The 15,047-nt window shown below is 39.5% G+C and overlaps 1 protein-coding gene across 4 annotated transcripts in view; it reads left to right on the plus strand.

Annotated features, from left to right (window-relative positions):
- The window catches only part of NCOA2 (nuclear receptor coactivator 2), a 194,337-nt gene that overhangs the window by 13,507 nt on the left and 165,783 nt on the right, over positions 1-15,047 (plus strand). The gene's annotated exons all lie outside the window — the stretch shown is intronic.

Raw genomic sequence — 15,047 nt, forward strand, 5'->3', positions numbered from 1 at the left:
ATAAATAAATAATAAATAAATAAAAAATCAATGAACATATGAATGGGATGCAAAATACAGGAACAAAATACCTTGGAGGAACTTGCTGAGGGAACAGTATGAGAGACTTGGAAGGACTGTATCACCTAAGCAAGATGTACACTTTGTGAAGGAACCTAGTAAAAGCATACTAAAATCTGTAGAAATCAGCATAGATTAAACAACGTGCTCACGGTATTTTGTTTTAACAGTTACCGAACTCCTGGCCCAGACATAATCTAAAAAGCTAGCTTTTGTAGCTGCATAGCAAAGTTGTACCTAATCTAAGACAAAATATAGAAGAGAGATATTCTGTAGGATACATTAGGGACCTTAAATATGTTGCAAGATGAAAAACTAGACAGTAGGCTTAATATTTTGTTGATAAGAATCCAATAATTCATGTGGATGATAAGGATGTAAGAAGATAGTAAGAGTAGCTGCTTCAGCATATGTGTGTATGGTAAGCCTTACATGTGAGTAGTCTTGTGTATTATGAAATGTAGGTTTTAGCAATATTATGTTCATGTAACAAATTAATTAATTTGAATAACAGAAGAATACAATTCTTTCTGAAAACTAGTAAGATTTACTTAGATTTTTACCATCAGATCTGCTCAAAATGATATATGTTGAACAGGAGAAAAGCAACATTCTTTTTCTAAAGAACCTGCCTTGTTTAATCCTTTATTCGAATTCACACTTATTTAAATTAATGTGCATGTACATTCTGTCTTCCTAAAGATGGCTGCTTGGTATTTACATGGTCTATACTGTATAGTAAATGCGCACAGTGCTTGTGCAGCCCTTGCAAGTATGCATTTTAGCCTAAACTTCAGTTCGAAATGTATGTGCCAGCACTTGTTCATATTCATAACTGCTGAATATGTATTTACAGAAGGTATTGATGAATGTGTCAACAGGTAACTTTGTTACTTTTTACGGTACCACAGAATTCTGTGTTTGTGCTTTGTTTTTATTCTTTGGTACAAACAGTCCAGAGAACCAAAGACTTTTTGCAATCAGTAGAATACAAATAGGCACAACTAATGTGCCCTGTTAAATTCAGCAAGACTTAGGCATTACTTTCTCTAGATTATGAGCTAATTATTTTATTATGACATAACGTTATGTGGACTAGAACGACCTCTGTCCATGCCATTTCCCTATAATTCTTTGCATTTTTAAGAAGTTATTTTGTTGGAATTTTTAAAATATATATTTTGTCATAGATGTGAAATACTGTGTGTATTGGACAGTGGGGGTGTTATATGTGCAGGTGTTTCCCTTGAGCCTCTGTTTGAAAGGCTATTTACATTTCTTTATTAGAAATAGAAGGTGCAGATGCTGGAGCCAGTCATTTGTAGGTGTGAGCCTTGCTATTGATACCTAATAGCCAGTTGTTTATATTCTCTCTTTTGTTTCTGCAAAGGACTATTTATCTCTTTAATAACGAAAGTTGTTCAGAGACTGAGTATACAGAAGTCCAGTTAAAATAGAGGGAAGCTGGTTACCTGAACAAGGTTAGGTATGATAGATTGTGAATTCCTGTTTACTATCTTATGCAAACCAATATTATTTTCTCTAGATCAGGCCCCTAATTTGAAACGTGGAATTTTGAAATTATTTTGCTTATTGAAAGAAATGAAAACTGTTAAAAAGCCATCTTGTCTTACACCAGACATTTCTATATCAATGTATGTAACTAATTTAAGAGCCAGTATGGAGTAGTGCTAACAACAATGGGCTAGGACCTGGGAGACCCAGGTTTAAATCTATACTCCACTGTGGAAGCCTACCTGATGGAACCTTGGCTCTTCACTCTCACCCTAAATATAAGAGGGAGAAGTAGTATAAACCACTTTGGTTTCCCATTGGGGAGAAAAGCGGGGATTACTATCTAAATAAAGTGCATATTAAGCATTCTTGACTAAAGAGAGCGTATCAGTTGCCATGGGAGTAGATAAGGTTGCCTGAAAAACCTAGCATTTGATGTTGTCTTATAGGTACCTCAGTTTTAAATACTTTTATTATTTACGGCAGTCTTTGAGTAACATATTGTTTTGGATTTAAATGGACTATCACTTTAAAAGGGTTACAATTTAAGCATTGTGGAAAAACTCTTAAATCATGGCCATTTTTATGTGGAGTATGCACACACAAAGATGCAACTGAAAGGATTGTTACTGTCATTTGTGGCAATCAGTTGATACATGGGTATTATAGTGTCTGGTGGAGCCTGAGAATGCTACTGGGATCAAAAGCAGGACTACCAAATACTTGCATCTTCAGCAGTATCTTGATCACCCCCCCCCCATCCGCTGTTAGCCATACTGAGGATAGTGAAAAAGAACCCAACTGACTGCTTGACAGTAAATAGTGTTTAATTAAATACAGACCTTGACAATGACAGTGATTCTTGGATGAATGCCAGTAGATTTGACTTGACTTTCAGAAATGTAATTTTCCAATTCTGGTTATCCAGCATCTTGTTAAAAGATCTAAATACACTTCTGTATAACTATGCAGCTGACTTTGCTGTTTTTGAGTTGCTGCTAAGATACTCAGAAATGTTAACTGATAACCTTTACAGTATGTTTGATCCTCAAAGTAAAAAGTATGCATATGCTTACTCATTTGGTACTGTGTTAGAGGGGACATTTCTAAGTAATGATGTATTTAAATGCTTCACTTTGTACCAAAATATTTCTGTCTGTTCCCAGTACATCTTCTGAACTGCTGATCAGAAAATTATAAATCTAAATCATCAATCTAGTGAGATTAAATTATCATCTTCAACTAAACGTATTTTGTAAGAACAGATAAGAAGAGCCATGCTGGATCAGATCAGTGGTCTGTCTAGTCTGGCATTCTCACACAGTAGCCAGCCAATTCCTCTGGAAGGCCAACAACAGGTCATAGAGACAAGGGCCTTCCCCTGATGTTGCCTCCTGGAACTGAGGTTAGTACCTCTGAATGTGGAGGTTCTGCTCAGTTATCATGGCTAGTAGCTACTGACAGACCTATCTAATCCCCTTTTAAAGCTGTCAAATCCTGTGGCCATCACTATATCCTCTGGCAGCAAATGTCACATTTTAAGCACTCTCTGTGTAAAGAAGCATTTCCTTTTGTCCATTCTGAATATACTGCCCATCAACTTTGCTGGATGCCTTTGAGTTCTAGTATTTGGGGAGAAAAAAAATCTTTGTGCAGTCTCTTAATCCCATGGATAATTTTATAAATCTTAATCATGTTCCCCCTTAGTTTTCTCTTTTCTAAAATGAAAAGTCTCCATTATTCAGCCTTTCCTCATTGAAAAGGGACTCTAACCCCCTAATCATCTTGGTTGTCCTCTTCTTACTTTTTCCAGTTCTGCAATGTCCTTTTCAAGATACAGTGATCAGAACTGTACATAGTGTTCCAAATGAGGCTGCACCATAGATCTCTGGCTGCTGTCCTGCCCTGGATTTGTTTAAAGAAATGTTTATTGTTTGTCTTGTTCCCAAATTTTTTTTTTGCATGCCTAATTACTGCGTTTCTTTTGTCAGAGCATGTGGTCCCTTCAGTTCACTTTTTAAAAGAAGCTTCTTTGCTTTTTATAGCTTCCTTGATTTACGTTGTTAACCGTGCAGGCATTCTTTTAGACTTGGTTCTGTGGAATACATTCTGTTTTGGCTTTGATCAGTGTGGTTTTAAATAGCTTCCAAGTATCCTCTAGAGATCTTTTGTGTTTCTCTTTCAGCTTCCTTTTAACTATGCCACTCATTTTTGTAAAGTTCCCTCTTTTGAAATAAATGTTATCAGTTTTGAACTATAGTGGTAACTTTGCATTAATGTGAATGCTGAACTTAATAGCATTGTCATCACTGTTCCCAGTTGGTGAAACAACCTCTACATTTCTCACCAGGTTTTGAGACTTGGTCAGAACCAAGTCCAAGATCACTTTCCCTTTGGTTGGTTCTATGACCAACTGATCTAGTACACTGTCATTTATGATGTCTAGGAATCTCGTTTCTACAGCAGGACTCAAGCATATGTTTACCCAGTCAACGTGAGAGTAGTATAATACCATTATGTTTTAGTCATCTCTTACTTTCTTCTCCATCTCAGGATTAGCCACAAGAGTTTGATCAGATGGGCAATATACTTTTCAGTAGTCCTTAGGACCCAGTATTTCCATTCATTGTTTCTGTTGAGAAGTTAATTCTTTTGATATTTTCTAACTAATTGAATTTTATGCCCTCTTTGATGTACAACACAACACCTCCACCAACCAGTCCCTCCCTGTGCTGCCTATAGAGCTGTGGCCCACAACCTTTTTGGCACCAGGGACCAGTTTTGTAAAGACAATTTTTCCATGGACTGGTGGGGGTGCTAGGGTTTTTTCTGCCCCAGGCTGCCCCCATGCCCACACACCATCCCTGCCCCCATTGGCGTCTTTAAATGAGGAGTAGGCAAAGGTCTCTGCCTCACTCCCTGGCCTGGTTGCTAAAAGACCACAGACCGGTACTGGTCCATGGCCCAGGGTTGGGGACCTCTGAATGACTGTATCCCATAAATTTCCCACAGTCTAAATTGTCATTGAGCACCAAACACTCCAACTCCCCCATCTTGACTTGGAGACTTCTAGCATTGGCATATAGAGACTCCAATGTGTTTCCCTTGACAGCAACCTTTGCCTCAGTTGGTCCCTTAGCTGGCACACATGGTCCTCATTTGCCATTCTTCCCTCACTCCCAAATTCTGTTATGCTCCTATCAGTATTACCCTGAGTGTTTACACAACCATCCCTTTGGACTGACTTGTCCCAAACTGAAGGCTTCTCAGATCCTGTTGGTTCCCCCTCCCAGTTAGTTTAAAAGCTGCTCTGACATCTTTTTAAATATTAATTGCCAGCAGCCTGGTTGCCTTTTGGTTCAAGTGAAGCTTGCTTGTTTGAACAAGTTCAGTTCGTTTCAGAAAGTTCTCCAGTGCCTAACAAATCTAAACTCTCCCTCCGGGTACTACTTTCTCATTCATGCATTGAGACCCCCTGATCTGTGTCTGTCTAGCTGACCCTATGCATGTAACTGACAGCACATCTGAGACTGCTACCTTTGAGGCCCAAATTTATGCTTTATGCCCAGGACCTCATGACTATCTTTCCCAGTGTCATTGGTGCCAATTTGTATCATGACAACTACTTTTCCCTAGTGCTATCTATTAACCTATCTAGATAGCATGCAGTGTCTGCAGCCTTCACACCAGGCAAGTGAGTCACCATGCAGTCAAAACGCCTGCCACAGATTCCACTCTTCATATTTGTAATTATCGAATCACCCACTACTAAAAGCCCACCTCCCCTGAACATCATTGCAGTATCCTCAGTACGAGAAGATATTGGTTCATCACTCAAGAAAGGAGTCCCTTCTAAGGAATCACATATCTCCTCAGACTAACACCCTCTGACCTTGAGACTCTCATTTTTCACAACAGTAGAAAGGATCTCAGCACAGGAGTGGAACTTGTTCAGGTAAGTCCCTGAAGGTCTCTTCAAACCTCTCTACCTCAGCTTCTTCAGGATGGCAACCCTAGACTCATGGGAACGAACCAACTCCCTATGAGCCAAGAGCTCCATGGAGTGAGCAGTCACTCATGATTTCTATTCAGTGAGTAGATAATCATTCATGTGTAATTCTCTGCACAACAATGGACCCTTCTCCCCCCTGGCTTTCTACCTACATAACTGTTTAGAGTGAAATCTTAGAGTGAAATAGGATGCTTACCTGAACTTGTACAGATTTCCTTATGAGAAAGCACACTTCTTTGGTGTGCATTAAACAGGGTTGTCAACCTCCAAGTGGGGCCTCGAGAGCTCCCAGAATTAACTTATCTCCAGATGATAGAGATCAATTTCCCTGGAGGAAATGATATCTGTGGAGAGTGGACTCATGGCATTATACTCCTCTGAGGTCCCTCCTGTCCACAAACCACTCCCGCACTAGGCTCCATCCCCAACTCATTCCAACTCAGTGTAGGTAACTAGCATTATACCATGCTTCTTGCATACAATGTCCTATTTTCCAGTTGCTGGGTCTAGTATATACATCCATTATTTCCACAAAATGCAGTGGCAGTGCTTAGAACCAGCAACAGTGTTACTGGACTGGAGACAGTTATTTTAATTCTAGCACTGAACAGAAGCAACAACTACACCATGGAGGTATTTGAGAGGTAGTTGTTGACTGGTACTTGGCTGATCCTAACGCCAGATGTTAGTCTGTTGCAGAAAATAAAGCAAAAGTCCAGTAGCACCCAAAAGGGTTACAAGCAACCAGTCAAGTTGGTGTGGGGGAGATCTTGCAAAGAGAGGGCAGATATTGGAAAGAATAATCCAGTGGGGGGAAATCTGCATGAAGAATGGATGGGGCCCATTTCCTAATTGTAGAAGATGCTCAGAGTAGGATCAACATAAACTCTAATCAAGGAATGGGCATTGTGAAATAAAATATGTAACATCTGTAAAGGGTAGGTCATGCTGAGCTATAAATAGCCAGAGAGTGAGGAAACTGAAACTGCTCATGCCTGAGTGAGAGATAGGATCCTAATACATCAATACTAATTCAGCACTTTCAGGTTGAATTCTCCCTTTGTAGTCTTTTTGTAGGATAACTGTTATGTCATGAACAGTATGGCCTGTGAGATTTAAATGTTTTCGCTGGTTTCTGAATACTTTGACTTTTTTAGTGTCATATTTATGTCTGGTCATTTGTGTAGGGCACTGTCTTGTTAAAAGAGGTACAGAGCAGAAGGGCATTGTGGACAGATGGTAGCATATACCACATTGGTGGATATGTCCATGATGACTTTATTAGGTTCTGTGATAGTACTGACTGAGTGAATATGGAGGCTAAATTGGTATATGGATTTGTTCATGGTTTGATTCCTGTGCCACTGTTTTAGATTGGGGGTCTGTCTATGAGTAAGGAAAGGAAAGGCCTGCCAGCCAGGGCCTGTGAAAGATAAAGATCCTTGTTCTAGAAAGGTTGCAGATGTCACACTGAATATTATGAAGTAAACAGGAGGTAGATAATCCATGATAGTAGCATTCTTTAAGATGGGGAAAACATCAACTTTGTGCCTGGTACATGCGTTCATTAAATTATTATTATGTCTTGCTAAAAGCATGTGTATAAAACAAATATAATCAGATTACATAGAGAGGTGTTTCTATCTGTTTACCTTAATCATATGATAATCTAATTATTTTTGCCTGTTAAATGTGTGTTCTGGGTTATTTTCAGTGTAACTACATAGTTGTTACTGGGAGGAGAATGTGGTTTACTGTTGAAGGCAAGTATTTCATGCTTCTTGCTCACAAAGTGGGGAGATGGAGATTGTACTACAAACCTTTCTTTGGGCCCCTTCTCTCTCTCTCTCTTTAATTATACTTCCTGTTTGCTCTGCAGAACAGATGGAGGTCTAAAATGCAGTGTCAGGAAACTTTTTAAAAGTGTTTGTAGCATTCCTGATAGAATACCTCATTTTGCATGTGCTGAGGTTATGGAGAGACTGTAAAGGAAATATAATGAGCTCTTGGTTATTATTGGGAAAAGAGGAGCATGCAACCCCCTCCAGTTTTGCAGCTTTACTGGCATTTAAAAGAGGAGTGGTGTACTTTGAAGCTATGCTCACAGAAGTGACCATGCAAATAGTAGTTCTGTGCTCTCACTTCCTATAGCTGTGGGGATGTTTAGCACAGTCTTTTGTATGAGTCTTGGGGAATGGGGGAGGCGGAACAGTGCCATGGGGCTGGGGGAGGGCTGTTCCAAAATAGTATACAGTAAAATAACTTCGTGGGTTTCTACCATAACCCAGATAAACTCAGTTTTGAACCTACTCCTGCCCAAATGCACAAAATTTGCTATATTTGGCTTGATTTTGGGTTCTGCTAAGCTACCTGACTAGGCTTGCCAGTCCCCAGGTTCCGGCGGGGAATACCCTGGTTTTGCAGGCTCCTCCCTGCTGCCAGCCAGCTGGCCAGTGGGGGAAGTCCTGGCCCAAACACCACAATGTGCATTTCTACCTCAGAAGGCTTAGAAGAAGCTTAGAAACATGGAAGCTATGTGTGCCTATAAATCTCAGTACGAGTGAGGCTGAATGGGAATAGGGTGAGATGGCAGAGCCCTACGGGGAATGGGTGGAATAGAAATATAAGAAGAAGAAGAAGATATTGGATTTATATCCCGCCCTCCACTCCGAAGAGTCTCAGAGCGGCTCACAATCTCCTTTACCTTCCTCCCCCACAACAGTCACCCTGTGAGGTGGGTGGGGCTGGAGAGGGCTCTCACAGCAGCTGCCCTTTCAAGGACAACCTCTGCCAGGGCTATGGCTGACCCAAGGCCATGCTAGCAGGTGCAAGTGGAGGAGTGGGGAATCAAACCCGGTTCTCCCAGATAAGAGTCCGCACACTTAACCACTACACCAAACTGGCTCTAAAATAAAAATAAATAAAAATGTGGCTGTTCCAGGTGAGTCTCTGAAGCTGTGAGAAAGGAAGAGAGCCCAGTCCCTCTGTATGTTTTACATTCCTTTCAGAAGTTATTTTTATAGTAAACTAGAACCTCTTGTTTCCTGTGTTAGTCTGAATAAGTTGGTAGAAATACAGCAGATGATTACATTCAGCAACTCCTATGGGTAAATTGCCCCAGTGAGATCACAAAAAAATGTGCTTGCAAACTGCATTTATTTTGACTGCTTTGTGAGTGTGCGTGGCTGTGTTCACTTTCATTTAGTGGAAGTGCAGCCAGCTGCTGTGGGATGAAAAAATGAAGACTGTATTCAGAGGAATCGTGCTGCTGTATTTTTATTTATTTGTTTTAGGGAATGAAAAAGTCTCCTGGCTGCACCCCCAAAGTAATCAGGTATTTTCTGAGTTGGACCTGGCAACCCCTATACCTGACATCAAGGTCTTTGGACACGTAGAGGAGATTCTGTTAAACATATACGTTTGCAATACTGTTGCTGATTGGACAAATCTGGGTCTGCCTATCAGGCGGCAGTGACCTATATTCAAACTAGTGAACCCTGTTCAGCATTTTCCTTGTCTTGTTCTTCTGCATTAGGAATCATAGGCAACACCTAGGTCTCATATTGAAGAAAGTTTCACCGAAGTCCTAGGTGGCAATAAGCTTGCAAACAAATTAACTGTTTAATATTTCATCCTCAGGCCTTGGTATTATGTTGCCTTTATGTTGCTTTTTGCATTATCCTACACTGATATGGTTAGATGTGCTTATTTCACACCAGTCAGTGTAAGTCCCATAATGAAATACAAAGCCACATTCAATATTATCAGTGTTGTTTACTGCCCCAGTATACAGTTGTAAATTAAACACAGTAAAAACGTGTGGCAAAAGTTATGATCTTCTCATTAGATATTGGGCTAACCTTATAAATCAGACGTTGCTATAAACTCAAATATCTGCTATAAACTCAAATTCTTTATCTCCATTATAGTTTATGTATCTCAAAATTCAAATATTTTCTTATAAGGCTTCAGAAGAATCAACTATCTATGTTAATGTTTTAAGAAGACTGTTTTTGCCTCTTTCCTACCCTATTAGTTTGGCCTTTCTAAGATAATACTGAACATGCCTAAGTTCTAGAAAATAAGACTGTTCTGTGGCTATGTAACTTTGAAATTGTACATCTGTTTAAAAAATGAAATTAATTGTGTTGTCTCATAAGCCTTGTAAAAGAGGACTTGTTTAGCAACTGCTAATGATAGAGGTGTGTGTTCCATGAAGGTGTGGTGTACTGGAAATGTTACTATGTATGTTTTTTAAAAATGGATTTTCCTAAACTTCTCACCCTGCTGGCTTTTTCTAGAAGGCTAACATTCAGTTGCTGGCAGGTCTAGTATTTTTCTGTATGTGATTTTTTTTGATTACTTCAGTTAAAAAATAAGCATCTTTTCAGGCACAATTTTAAAGACTTGATCTACCAATTCTCTGGAATTCAAATCCCACAGGTATTGTTGCTCTTATTTGCTATGTATTTGGTTTAGTGAGAATTTATGTATTGTGTGTATTGAGAATAATATCCTAGTTAACTTCAGTTTGAGGTTGCTCATGTATTATGTGTTTTGGATTATACTTGAAGCTGTTTTGGAAATATGTTTTCAATGTTGATATACTTTTACACTGCAGAATATTTAAGCATATATATGGTTAGTTCTATGTGATGTACATATAGTATTGTCCAGCAGAGCTGTCAGATGCAAGTCATCAGCGTCTGTTGTATAACTAGATAATTGTGGTGGATTATTTTTAATTCAGTGACATAATGAAATTATGGTTTAAGTTGGTTTCAGGTCTTGGATTAGCTGTAGACCTGGCTAGAACTAATAGTAGATAAGATTGCTGCAGGCACAAGTTTGTCGCTGTTGGTCACAGTTAGACACTATTTGTGCTTTAGAGCTGAGAGTTTATATGGCCTGCTTCTGATTGCTTAAGCATGGAATCATCTTTACCAGATGCTTCCAGAGAGACCAAGGCTCTGTTCTTGCCAGGGCAATTCTACTGTACATTTGACAGCTCAGTAATTTAAAAAAAAAAAAGTAGGTGGGAGATGTACCAAATTGAATTAGTTTAATTTTTCTAGAACTCTTCCTGCTTTGTGAAGAACGGATATCTGTTGAGTTACTCAAAGTACATTGCACACATTTTTGGCAATAATATATGTATCCTCTAATTGACAATGGCTCTCCAGGGTCTCAAGTAGAGGTCTGTCACCCTTTTTAAAAAGACACAGGGAATTGAACCTAGGATCACTGAGCCATGGCCTCTCCCTTTTAAAAAAAGTGACACTGCTAGTCAGAGTAGATGGTACTGACCTTGATAGGTGAACGGTTTGGCTCAGTATAAGAGAGTTCATTTGTTCAACACTGAACTGTCAATTGCTGTGGTCTATGGATGCTGTATGAATTCCTTTTTTAAAAAAACCACACTGGATCAATTCCTGTTAGGATTCTCATTCCCATGAAACATAGCTATAACAATAGCTAACAGTAGCTGTAAAAATGCCCTTTTAATTAGACTTAATGAGATTAATCTCTCACTTTATGTATTGTAGAGGTCCTTTTCATATTTCTTCAAGGAAAAGTTTCTAATCTAGGTTCCCCAGAATCTTAAATTGGCTTTTGTGCTAGTCACATCTAGGGGTATCTGTAACAGAACAACCACTTGAATTAGTTTGAAAACCCACACATTTTAAATCTGCCGCACACCATTTCTTTGTAGCAAACGGTAACTGGAGATAACCTAGTGAACATTCACTTCAGCAGGTAATGGCTAGAGGGAGAAGAATACACTTTAGGTTGAATCTGAAAATCTTCTTGATAATCCTTCCATGAACTTTTTGATTTAGTGGTTAATATTGCATATATTGATTGATTGTTGTGTTGTGTTCTATGGTGTATTAACTACTGAAGCACCAGCTCTGTGCCGTATCAAGAGTAGATATGGCTTGGAGTTGCTTCTTTCTAAAAGAGATGTAGGAAAATGTAAGCATATCATGTATATACCATTATGACAGAAATGAAGCTGTAAAGCTTGTGCTAGAGACAATACCGTTCAAATATTTTTTTTCGTTTCAAAGCTGCCCTATATTTACGACAAGTTTGACAACTAAGACATCCAGTCTTTATTTCCAGCTGCTGCAAATACTATTTAAATCAAAAAGCTAATATGTTCAAGCTCAGACATTTGCTAGTACTTAGAGTTTGGGATCATTTTATGTGCTTCAGTCTTCTTGATTGGATGTATTCATTGTGATAGCATCAAAGTGCTCCAAGAATGTGTAAGGATGAAATAATTTATGTCTTTGAAATAGTGCTTTCCCTGAAGCCATTGGAAGTCTTTGTGTATAGTGAATCTGTGTTGTAATGTGGTCCAGTATTCCGTAACCTTTTGACAGTTTGGGTGGGTGCTCGGTCTTTTAAAGATTAATATGGTCGTTTTTGCACTTACCTTATTCCGGAGCGACGTCCCTCTTCACCGCGCAGCGTCTGCACGGATTTTGCACTACTTGTTCCACAGAACCCGGAAGTCCCGTGGCTTTTGCATCGCAAATGTAAACCGCCAAAAACCAGTTTACATTTACGACGCAAAAGCCGCGGAACTTCCGGGTTCTGCGGAGCAAGTAGTGAGAAATCCGCGCAGACGCTGTGCAGTGAAGAGGGACATCGCTCCGGAATAAGGTAAGTGTGAAAACGACCTATGTTAAAATATGCAATCAAGGAGAAGGATACATTGGCAAAAAGGCATTTTTAAAAAATATTACACTATTTTTATTAACAATATCAGTACATTTATATTGTAATCTTAAAAACACTTTCCTGGGAGTAAGCACCTTTTAATAGACCTGAGTAGGGTTCTGAGATACATAGATTAGAGCAAAGCTTTTGGACTGTGTGGATCATGAAAAGCTATCGTTTTAAAATAAATGGGTGTGCCACAGCATCTAATTGTTTTGATGCACAGCCTGTACCTGGACAGGAGACCGCTCGTAGGACAGAATATGGAGAAACAGAATGGTTTCCAATTGGCAAATGTGTCAGACAAGGATTTACTTCATCTCCTTTCTCTTCAATCTATATGCAGAACATATCATAAGGAAAGCTGAATTAATATAGATGATGGTGGAGTGAAAATTCGTGAAAGGAATATTGACAATTTGAGATATGCATATGATTACACATTACTGGCAGAAAATAGTGAAGACTTGAAATTACTCCTGATGATGGTTAAAGCAGAAGGTGCCAAGCAGGATTATAGCTGAACACCAAGAACACAAAAAGTAATCACTACTAGGGAGTTGTGCAACTTTAAATCTGAAGGCAAAGAAATTGAAATTGTTCAAGATTTTCTGTTCCTTGGCTACATCAACCAAAAGGCAGACTGCAACCAAGAAATCAGAAGGAGATTGAGACTGGGAAGGGCAGCCATGAAGGAGCTAGAAAAGATTCTTAAATGTAAGGATGTATCATTGGCAACCACGGTCAACTTAATGACTAAAACTCACATTATGAGAAGACAAAGGTCAAAGACAATAATGCTAGGAAAAGTTGAAGGCAGCAGGAAAAGAGGACAGTCCAACATGAAATGAATTGACTCAGTCAGGGAAGCCACAGCTCTTTGTTTGTGAGACCCACTCAAGGCTGTTAATGATAGGGTCCAGGCAAATAGGTGTAAAAAACCTTAGCTTGAGACCCTGGAGAGCCACGGCCAGTCTGAGTAGACAGTACTGACTTTGATGGACCGAGGATCTGATTTCAGTATAAGGCAGCTTCATAAGTTCATAGGATGTTCACAGGGTTGCTGTAAGTCAGATGCGACAGCTCTTAACACACACACACACACACACACACACACACAAACACGTGTTTAGGATTGCTCTTACTTGCCAAATATTTTTATGTGCAATATGATACACTTGAATTTGAAGTTGCTTGTCTGAATTTTAAAGTGGCTTTTTAAAAACAGTCAGTTTTACTTCATCAATTCTCCTGGTCATGTCTCAAAGATTTGCAATTTATACTGATTTTTGGAACTCCATTTCTGGTCTTGCATTCTTTAGATGTGTCAAGGCTGTCAGGTATAATGATTTAATTACCATGTAAAACAATAGTGGCAGGTCTCACTGCCCAAGAGTTTTTTCTTTTACTGAAGCTGGCCTGGCTTAAAATAACATGAGTCAAACCTAGATTTGAGTCCTTTGTGTAAAACATCACTTCCTGAACAAAGAACTTCAGCCCTTTCCTGTAGGAAATAACGTTTTTTTTTTGTTAATTAATTTAGACAATATTTACCACATTAAAGAAGTCTCTGGAATAATGTATGATCTTTAAATACATACATGTAATTATACATACACACAAGCATTGTGGCAACAATGAACATATTTAAATAAACTGAGCATAGTTTCTCTTATCTCAGTCTGGACTGCTAAAGAATGTAACTCCTGCACCCTTTTCCCTACAAAATGATCCCTAGACACAAGCATAAGAGATTTAACCTCCCCTCTGCTATTTTTTTTTTTTGCTTTTCTAAAGGATCAGTAGGTTTAAATTAACACCTGGTGTGTGAAAGTGCATGCTTTTAAGACAGAGGTGTTGAACTCATTTGTTACAAGGGGTGGATCTGATGTAAATATTACTTTGTCAGGCTGGCTCCGTGTGCCATAAAATGTAATGCCAGGTACCCAAGATATAAACTTTATAAGTGACACAACAAACCCAATACATTTATTGGGGAATGCGCAAAAGCTCCTATAAATGTATTTAATCATATTCAAGACTAGATTTTTTTCCAAGGGATACCATAAAAGGAGGAGGAGAATATCTTACATTTCCATGCAAATTAGTTCCAATTTTTTTTGTATATATAGAGAAATTTTAGGAGGTGAGTCATCTTCCTTGCAAGTAAATAAGGTAGTTTTACAGCACCTCCCCCATGCTGGGACCTGGACTTAGCCAGGTCCTGTTTGCAGTGCTGCAGGGAGGGGTAAGAGCAGGAGGTAGCCATGGCAGTTCATTACCAAGCAGAGGGGATGGGGCAGGGTCAAGCATGGGAATCTGGAGGCCTCCTGCCCTGATGCTGGCCCTGTCAGCTGGCCTGGGGTGTTTAGGGGTTGGGGGTGACCAATAGCTACTTGGAGTACCATTCTACCCCTGCTCTCACCATCTTTGACCATCGGGCAGCTTGGCCCACCCTTGCAGCCTTTAGTTAGGTGTTTTGCGTGAGGGTCTATCTACTTGATTTCTTCTTGTCCCAACTTGGTGGTGTCATCATTGGGCTGGATCCATTCTCAGGAAGCCAAACTACATGCCCATTTCCTGAGTTTGAGGGGCGACTGATACACCCAGCTCGGGGGCATTTCTGGGGATTACCCTCATGCTCAGGGGAGGCCACCTCTTGGCACCCACCCTAGTGAGATCCAAAAACTTGCCATCCCAAGGTTACCAGCAGATTATTGACTGGCAGGCA

This window comes from Heteronotia binoei, chromosome 7 (genome assembly GCF_032191835.1).
Source record: "Heteronotia binoei isolate CCM8104 ecotype False Entrance Well chromosome 7, APGP_CSIRO_Hbin_v1, whole genome shotgun sequence".
NCBI lineage: Eukaryota > Metazoa > Chordata > Lepidosauria > Squamata > Gekkonidae > Heteronotia > Heteronotia binoei.